This window comes from Triticum aestivum, chromosome 7A (genome assembly GCF_018294505.1).
Source record: "Triticum aestivum cultivar Chinese Spring chromosome 7A, IWGSC CS RefSeq v2.1, whole genome shotgun sequence".
NCBI classification, from domain to species: Eukaryota; Viridiplantae; Streptophyta; class Magnoliopsida; order Poales; family Poaceae; genus Triticum; species Triticum aestivum.
The window spans coordinates 385,832,936-385,842,468 of NC_057812.1; the positions used below are offsets into that span (position 1 = coordinate 385,832,936).

The window sequence follows — 9,533 nt, forward strand, 5'->3', positions numbered from 1 at the left end:
CTTCTGGATTTTGCCTGCTCCAATTGAAAACGGTCGGAACCAAGGTAGTAGACATATCTACAAGCACCTGTTTTGCGGCAGCTACCGCTGTTGCGACTGTCTCAGATGATTTTTTTTCAACCGTAATCTCAACCTTCTTGTCGATGTTTTCTTCAGTTAACCTCCGTCTTTCCTTTCTCTCCTCTGTGGTCTCACGGTAGTACTTCTTCCACGTGGCGCCGTCTCCGACACCGTGCATGCGTCCATACGACGGCCGAGTCTCCACCGGGAGTCCTTTCAATATGTTCAACGTCCGGTTGAATGGAGTGTCCCACTTGGGCCTCGCCAACGCCTCAGACGGCGAGTCGCTTTCGTTCGCAATCTTGTGCCGCTCTCTCTGCAAAAGGCACAAGGATCGTTTACAAATATGACTAACATGCAGCCGAATTGATCAGAAACTAAAATTACCAGTAGTCTAATGAACTCCGACGTGACCGCGTTCTTCTCGAAAACCTTCTTCACTGGGTCCCAACGGTGCCGGGCCCTGAGGACGTCACGCTCCTGCGGGACGGTGAACTCCGCCAAGGGGTCTGGGATGCCCAGACTCGCGGCTTCCGCGTCCTCCTTGGCCCATATGGACCTCTTCCCGCCGTAACCACGGCTTCCGAGGTGGTGGCACCCAATGTTCTTCTGTTGAAACCCCTTCATGTACTCTGACTTTTTTTGGCATCTTCGGCCTCGCAAGCCGCCTTGAATATTTCAAAGTGCTCTGCCGTGATTGTCGGATTATCCTTTACAATCTCGAAGTAGGGTTCCTTTTCTTTGACGATTTGACATTTCACCCTTGCTTTCCAGGTGGCCAACGCGTCGCTAAACTTGCTCATGGTGTGTTTGTTTATCTTCTTCATTGTCGGGTCCTTATCTGGATCTTTATAATCCTTTTCATTCCGGCCCGGGAATAAGAATATCTAGTGCAGCTTCTTTAGGAGGGTGGGCCTCATATTATCTAACTTGTTTAGTTTCTCATCATTGATGGTGGCGGTTGTCCGTATGATGCAGCCAATTTGATTGTCGTAGCACGCGCGCGCTTCCTCGGGCGCGTTTGGCTCAAAATTGCCATCGTCCACCTCCGTGACCACCAGTCTCGTAGTCCTAAGCTTGTTAGGAAGCCGTCGCCTCTTTGCTTTCGGTTCTATACCGGCTCCGCTCCTCGAAGCAGCACCGGTCTCGATGTCGGTCTGAGTCTCAGCGTCGGTCTCAGTTCAGCGCCGGTCTGCATGTTGGTCTCAGTCCTCGATGCGACCGATGGGCCCGGAAACAACATCGGTTGATCGTCGGCAAGCCTCAAATATTCGTCTGCCGCCAGGTAGACGTCGTCGCAATAACCAGAACCCTGTCCGGTCTGCATGTCGGTCTCAGTCCCCGATGCGACCGGTGGGCGCGGAAACAACATCGGTTGATCGTCGGCAAGGCTCAAAAATTCGTCTGCCGCCAGCTAGCCATGTTTCCTACGATTAAATCTACTAAATTAATTTTAGACCTAATAAAATGAATAATGACATAAAAGGCCTATGTTTTGTAGGAACGTTGACTCCTTCCTGGTGTGGCAAATCCCGGGCACTCGATATGTCCTAGTTTGTAGCACAAGTCATGTCGAAATTCACGAAAATTTTTGGCATGACCTTTGCTAAAAAGTGGACAAATTGAGAACCTGAAATTTGCAGGAACGAAAATGAATCAACATTCCAGAAAAACATAGGCCACTCAGCTTCATTCCCTGGAAACAACAAAAGGCCACTTGGGCACAATCGAAACATGGGCAAACACAATTGAGGAATTTGCATATATCCTGACCACTTCAAATTTGCATGTCCTAGCGTTTGACACTTCAAGAAAATCTACACAAATCTCATGCTCTCTCAAACTTAATTCAAAAACCAAATATAGATTATATTTACTTAACTACTGAACTAAACTTTACTCTAAACTAAACCCTATTGCCCTAATTAACATCTACTTAAACAAACTCAATTCAAAAACTAAACGCTACTGAACTAATTAACATCTACATTATCTACTACTTAACATCTATTATTACCCTAACTAAAAAACATCTACTATTAACCATACTGCCCTAGTTAACTAGTACCATCACTACTACTAATTAACATCTACTACTACTACTAAAAATCATTATGTAAGAACCATAGTACTAATTAACATCTACTACTACTGCTAATTAACATGGCAGAGGAAGAAAAAGCAGAGAGAGTAGAGGGGGTGGGGGAGGGGTGGGGGGCTTACATAGAGGGGAGAGACGGTGGCTGGGAAGTGCTCGGCAGCGGAGGTAGGGGCGGCGAGGGCGGGCTCGGGATCGGGAGGCGGCGGTCCTGGGCGGGCTCGGGGGCGGTGAGGTTGATGGTGGCGACGGTGAGGTCAAGGGCGGCCCGAGAGGCGGCGGCGGCGATGAGGCTGGGCGGCCTCGGGCAGCGGCGGTGAGGATGAGCGCCGCGTCGACGCCGGCAAGAGACGGCGGCGAAGTGGGGGCAACAGCGAAGTGGGGAAGACGGCGGCGAAGTGGCATTGCGATGGATTTGGGGGAGAAATGGTGGCCGGGGGAAAACCGTTTTTGTGTTAAGTCAAAAGTAACGGTAGCGCGTTAGGGAAAACGCGCTATAGCTAAGTTAGCTATATCGCATTTTAGCAAATGCGCTACTGCTATTCCTTCATCCTTTTTTCCCTTTTTCGTTTATTTTTCTTTACATTTTATATTTTTCCTCTCCCCTTTTTCTATTTCTTTCATTTACTTTTCTATTTGTTTTTCATTTTATTTTCTTTTAGTTAGCAGTAGCGCTTTACACATAAACACGCTGCTATAAGAATATTAGCGGTAGCGTTGTTCTCCAAAGATCGTTACTACTATATGTAGCCCATCGACTTAGTGGTTGGAATTTAGTAGTAGCGAGTTTTCACCCACACGCGCCACTGATATATATGCATCTGCAGCGCGCTTATTTCGCACTCGCTACTGCTATCTAGCCGTGGCGGGCGTTTTTAATAAGCTCTACTGCTAAAGTTCTGTGTATAACTTTTTCCCTAGTAGTGGGTATGTCTCCGTATAAAATGGTTTATGGAAAAGCATGTCATTTGCCTCTTGAACTAGAACATAAGGCATATATTAAAGAGCTCAATTATGATTTCAAACTTGCCGGTGAGAAGATGTTATTTGACATTAGCTCACTTGATGAATGGAGAACCCAAGCCTATGAGAATGCCAAATTGTTTAAAGAAAAACTTAAAAGATTGCATGATAAAAGGATACAAAAGCGTGAGTTTAATGTAGGTGATGATGTTTTGCTATACAACTCTCGTTTAAGATTTTTTGCAGGAAAGCTTCTCTCTAAATGGGAAGGCCCCTACATTATCGAGGAGGTTTATCGTTCCAGTGCCATAAAGATCAACAACGCCGAAGGCACACATCCAAAGGTGGTAAACGGTCAAAGAATCAAACATTATATCTCAGGTACTCCCATAAATGTTGAGACCAATATAATTAATACCGTAACATCAGAGGAGTACATAAGGGATACTTTCCAGAACGTTTCAGACTCCGAAAAGGAATAGGTATGTGGTACAGTAAGTAAATCGACTCCAAAATGTTTCCAATGATAATTTTTCTCCGTTTTAAAATATTAAAAAATAGGAAAATTAAAAGTAGTCCGAAAGAGACACGAGGCCACCACAAGGGTGGAGGGCGCGTCCTACCCCCCTGGCGCGCCCCCCATCCTTGTGGCCATCTCGTGTGCCCTCCGGACTCCGTTTTCTTGTACGATACTTCTTATGGTCGGTAAAAATTCATTATATAATATCCCGAAGGTTTTGACCACCGTACCACGACAATATCTCCTGTTTTTGTTTTGAGCTGTTTTTCTAACAGATTTAGATCATCATGACGTCTCCAAGAGCCCCCAAGGACAAATTTTTCGAGAAGGTCATCAACCCCTACCTTGCGAAGGTGTTGCGACACCCTCAAGTCATTGAGTTACGTGAGGGGGTGTTGCACATCCGAGATGTTGAGGGGCCAAAGAAGACCGAAAGCGTGGAGACGAGGCTCGAAGCAATGGAGCAACAAGTTTTCAAGTGCCAAGGGATGGTGGAACGTGGAATCAACGCAAATCACATGATGATCACGGAGTTCACCAACAAGCACAAGCTAGGTCCCAAGAGCATTGAGGAGGCCATCTTCAGGCTTCATGAGAAAATCGAGCATCTCCAAGTCCAGATCTATGACCTGCAAAACCAAAATTGTGAGTATGAATATAGATTCAAGAGGATGAGTTTGGCTGCAGATTCGAGGATCCCGGAGACTCGACCATCCTTCTATGATGGTGAGCCTGTGACTTGGAAGATGGACGACAAACCTACTTCATCAACAACTCCTTCATCACCTCCAAAGAAAGAGATCTAAATACATGGGTATGGGCACTCCCCTTGACAACTGCCAAGCTTGGGGGAGTGCCCCGGTATCGTATCACCATCACACCTCTATCTTTATTGTTTTTCTTAGTCCAATCCTTTTGGTTATATCTTGATCCAGTAGAATAAAGTTTTAGTATGATCTAGCTTTGGGTTTTGTTTTATGTTCCCTCTATGAAATCGAGTCCTTGAGTTATATATATAATAAAGAGTAGTTTTGAGTTGAGGACTTTGCTTTCTTGCTATGATCTTGAGGGAGTTAAATGAAAGAAAGAATAAAAAGAAATAAAAAGGTTCATATATTGATCTTATGGAGAGTAATGACTTCACATATAAAGATTATGATGAATAAAAGTTGTTGATAGTTAACAAACATAGTTTTGATCATTGTTGCAATTAATAGGAAGTAATAAAGAAAGAGAGGCTTCACATATAAATATACTATCTTGGATATCTTTTGCAATTGTGAACACTCATTAATATATGACATACTAAAAAGTTGATGTTGGACAAGGAAGACAACATAATAGGTTACTAGATCGGCAACGCGCCCTGGCGCGAGGGTGCCGGTCCAAGCGTTTTGCCTATGTTAGTAGGAACTTAGGTATAGCATTTACACTTATACAGGGTAATATTAAATTAAAGAAACATTCAATTGTGGTAAAAATAAAACACAATGGAGCACAAGATAAACATTGGTTTATAAGGCAGAATCAAACTTGGTGCGTTTACATGACCACAAAAGATAGCCATTTGACATCAGGTTCAATACCAAAAGTGAGAACGCATAAGAGAAGGTAATAAGAGCAGGAACATAATAAAAAGAGTCAACTAAGGAGCCATTATCACTAAGCATATTAATAGGCGCCGTAATCCATCCGCCTTGTCGATGTACTTCATAGGGACTACCTCACACGAACCTGATACAAACAAACTGTGAGATGTATGTAATTGAATGATTTATGTACTCAAGCATCAACCTTACTATCTTGAACTTTAACAATAGGCCAATCAGAATCAATATGGTCTAAGTAAGCAATAGCCCTTATCTAATATAGGGAACACACAACATAGAAAGCATCACATGAGAGGTAAGGTGGTATACAGAGGAATGCATATTCTTGTCAGCCAAGTAACCAAATCAAAGGAATCTATCTTTGCATTCATTATTCCGTCAAGCATGAACAGCCTCACTGAAGCAAAACTTGTTTTCATACACAAATTGAGAAGCCACCAAATAATGTATGAGCATAAAAGTACATTTAATTACTGGTTTAGTAGCAACATATGACAGCATGAAGCAACTTAAAAAAGCAACTTAAGATAGGTGGCGCGGCTTGCCGTGCGTCGCCCGCTGAACGAAGGGACAAACAACAGCACCTTGAGAAACATATGAGCTCGTGAACGACAATGTGTAAAGATTTTTGAGACGGGTTTGTGATATAATTCATGTTCACCTTATTTTCCAGGGAACAACACCTTGCGGGTGGTCCTCCTCTTTTTGTCGTCTTTAGAAGGAACATGGTGGATGCTGACGACAAGTAATAGGTGGTTAGCCCATAGAACTTGCAGCGGCGTTGTGTGGCAATGTAATGGAGAGTACCTATTGTTTGTTTCTGTGACAGGGGTTGATGTGGTTTCTCTATCAGTGGCATGCTGTGGATGAACAATGGTTAAGGGAAACGAGCATTAAGCACTGGAGGATAACACAGAGGGATGAAAGTATTGTGCCGTCGTTTACCTCGGAAAGCACTTTCTGGCTGGTCTGTGGAGTATTATGATGGTTAGGAGGCAACAAAGTAGCTCCTTGTTTATTCTCAGGCTGGGGTTTCTGCTTGGCGGCAGTCAGTAAAGAGAGCTGGTTGCCCAGGGCGTTGGCCTTATCATAGAGAGCCGAGGACCAGAACTCCTCAGCCTGAAGTTTTACATATTTTCAGCTCTGCAAAGTTTGCATCATTGATTGTGACTATACCTGTTTTCTGTAGGTACACGAGGGCAGCAACACAGGTAGATTCGATGTGTGGGGCATGGAATTCCTTTCTTGTGCTTGACATGCTTTTGCTGTGGGGAGGTAGGTCAATGGAGAGAGAGACGTCGACATCATCGCTGCTTGTACCGGTAAAAGTGAATGGATGGAGTGTGCCACCAATTGTTTCAATTGCTCGTTCAAGAATGAATTGCTTGCTGATGGTGACGCGGATTGGAGACAGCTTTGATTGTACAGGAGGTAAAATTTCTATATTAGCATGCCACGGGCCATGAAATTGAGGAATGAAGAGAAGAACGATACGATAAGAGCTTTCAACTAACTGGAGGAAGGCTCTTGATCAGTAGCCCATCATCTATCGGGACGTTCACGGACGAGGTTGCCATCGCGGAGGATCCATCAGCCATGGTGTTGCCTGAACTGGAAGAGGAGCTCGGTGCAGAGTAGGCAGCTGATGGAAGGCCAACTTTCTCAAACACAGTATCCAAGATGATCTGGCGAAACCTGGTTCAGAAATCATGACGCAGTAAGAATGGAGTGAATGTGTCATTATAAAGGCAGGGGGTAAGGCACATGCCATTCGATGTCAACCTATAAACATATATAAATAAATGTATTTGCAGGAATTTTTTATCAGTGTGAATTTGTTATCTGTAAGAACAAAAAATTAAGCTCTGAGACAACTCTGTATGTAATTTCATACATCATAGCTTTAATATAGCTCAGGACATGATAAAGAATGTTTGTTTTTTACTGGAGAGCAAATCAGTACATGTGGTGGATGCAGTAAGATAACAAAGACGTAATCTATAGAATGTAGCTAAATTCAAGGTTCTCTTTGGTAGGAGAACATGAATATATAAAAAAATGCAGACGCAACCCCTTCTCTGGAAGCACAGTGGATTAAGAGTGTACTTTCAGTCATTTTGAATGTATAAATATGTTCAAAGGTAGAATCACATAGGACTGGGTAAGGACGAAAGATTAGTCATTGAAAGAGAATGGATTGGCATAAAATGTAGGGAACACCATGGGTATCTTGATGCTATAAATCGAATCATTTTATTAATAACCCAAGGACCAATGAAATTATTTCATCACTATAGAGAGATGAGGGCGACTCTAAGGGAAAAATACGTTTTCTTTTTAGGAGAGATGTTTGAGTTAGCTGCATTTCACTGTTTGCAGGAAGCCTTGGCTGTGCAAGCAGGGCTAGATATGATAATTTACCTTTTGAGAAGAACCGAACGTGAGGGAATGATTCAGCGTGCCTACAGCAGTCACAGAGGGCGGATCGAGGGGGAAAACTTGAGTTGCAGGGCGGGGAAGAACAATGTCTTGCAAAGTTAGGAAACCCATGTGGATAGATAAAATAACTCGAAATGTAGCGTCGGGAGAAGGAATACCTGCCGTGAAGATCAATCGCAGCTAGACGCAGTTTTCTCCATCTCGAATCGCCGGCGATTTGAGGAGCAGCGCAGATCTAGGTACACGTTTGAGAGGAAGCGAGAGGAGTGAAGTAGGAGAGTGAAGTGGAAGAAGGGGATGAGGCCGAGAAGGTGGATGCGTATGTGGAACGGTGAGGGGGTAGAATCACCTCGCTCACTGCTGGTAAATAGTAAGAGCCGTCGCTCTGGGCAAACAGGGGAGGAGCACGTGTTCCTCTCGGGCGACGGTGATCTAACCAGCAGGCTAGCTTTATCCTGGTGCTCTTAGGGCATGAGCAATGGAAGCATCCGTAAGGTATAGCCTCATCTTCTCCATCTAGATAAAGTATGTTGAGCAATAGTACTATAAAATAAACTCCCAATGCAACAGCTGCTTCACCAGGGTCCACTTTCTCTCTCTCTTCGTAATCTTTTTCAAGCATGAACCGAGAGCATGCCTACTCTGTACCAGTGTATGCTCACCTTTCTCTTCTTTTCTACCCTTCTCTCACCTTTTTGCTTCTTTGGTCAGGGAGGAGCCGGCCTCCTCTGCAAGCATCCGTTTTGATCTGCAGGCAGCACGTTGAGCAGTTTAGGACCACCCGAGCCTATGTGGATAGCTGGGGCAGCTGTCCACGGGGGCGCGTTGGCCTTGCCCTTAAACCAGAATCGCTACCCACACGTTGGGATACCGTGGGGTCAGTTTGGACGAGCCCACCGGACAGTGAGAGAGACACAAGGCAGTTGCGGGTTGCCGTGTAGGAAAAAGGAGCCGCGCTTATATCTACAAGTCGACACGGTTTTGGGCCGGCCTGCCGAAAACCGGCGGTGAACCAGAAGATAAGATGAAGGATTTCTTTTATGTGTTTACAAAAGAGAAGTTAAGGTTTTTTGATCATGGGGAAAAAAACTAAGGGTATCGTACAGCGGTCAGTAACCCAATTAAACAGGGTTAATTCGTACACCACACTTAAAATGAATCATGGTAATTACATGTTTGCATGTTCTAATTATGTTTGATAGCAGAGTGCTGGGGTTACAGGATGTGAACCAAAAGTGCAGAGGATAAAATAACAAAGATTGTCTCGACTTATGCATGCCAGCGACCGATTGGGCTGTTAATGGGCCAGGGACCAGGTAAGGCCGGGGCTATGCTAAACTAATATGTGTTTTTCTATTTCTTGCAAGCAGATATCTTGTACCTAGGATAATAAGCTATTATTTGTTGTGGCGGTAGAAGTTACATCTGATCAGTTTGTCTGATTCCGCCTTTTGTTTCGTCGGTCCTTCCATACGTTTGTATTTTCTAGATAAGTTAACATGGCTAGAACTCTTTTGTGAAATCACAAGAACATATTTATGATCATAGTTCCTGTAAACGCCAATGAATATTTATAAAATACGTGAACACTTTACTAAAAGCACACGACTTATAAGAAGTATGTTTTTTTTATTCAAAATTCTGACACCGATTAACAGTGAGCCATTATTTATCCCCACGAGCATTTTACAAAAAAATTCAATGAAGTATGAAGCAAACACATCACAATTTTTGTTGGAGCACATGAAATTTTTTTAAAAATGCATGGACATTTTTTTTAAACCTATTGGAATCAGGAACTAATAAACATGAGTGTGAATTTATTATGTAGTTTGATTTCATC

General features: G+C 43.7%; 1 long non-coding RNA gene across 2 annotated transcripts; it reads right to left on the reverse strand.

The window, feature by feature from the left end:
- Window positions 1–5,080: 5,080 nt before the first annotated feature.
- On the reverse strand, window positions 5,081–8,472 carry LOC123146948 (uncharacterized). 2 transcript variants are annotated; one of them, XR_006472994.1, is made up of 8 exons: window positions 7,849–8,472; window positions 7,673–7,749; window positions 6,766–6,946; window positions 6,428–6,665; window positions 6,197–6,334; window positions 6,059–6,111; window positions 5,913–5,986; window positions 5,081–5,375 (listed from the first exon to the last, which is right to left on the reverse strand). It is a non-coding gene; the product is annotated as an uncharacterized lncRNA (long non-coding RNA). The 2 variants fall into 2 exon arrangements; XR_006472993.1 differs by having other exon boundaries at window positions 5,083–5,375; window positions 6,197–6,665.
- Window positions 8,473–9,533: the final 1,061 nt, after the last annotated feature.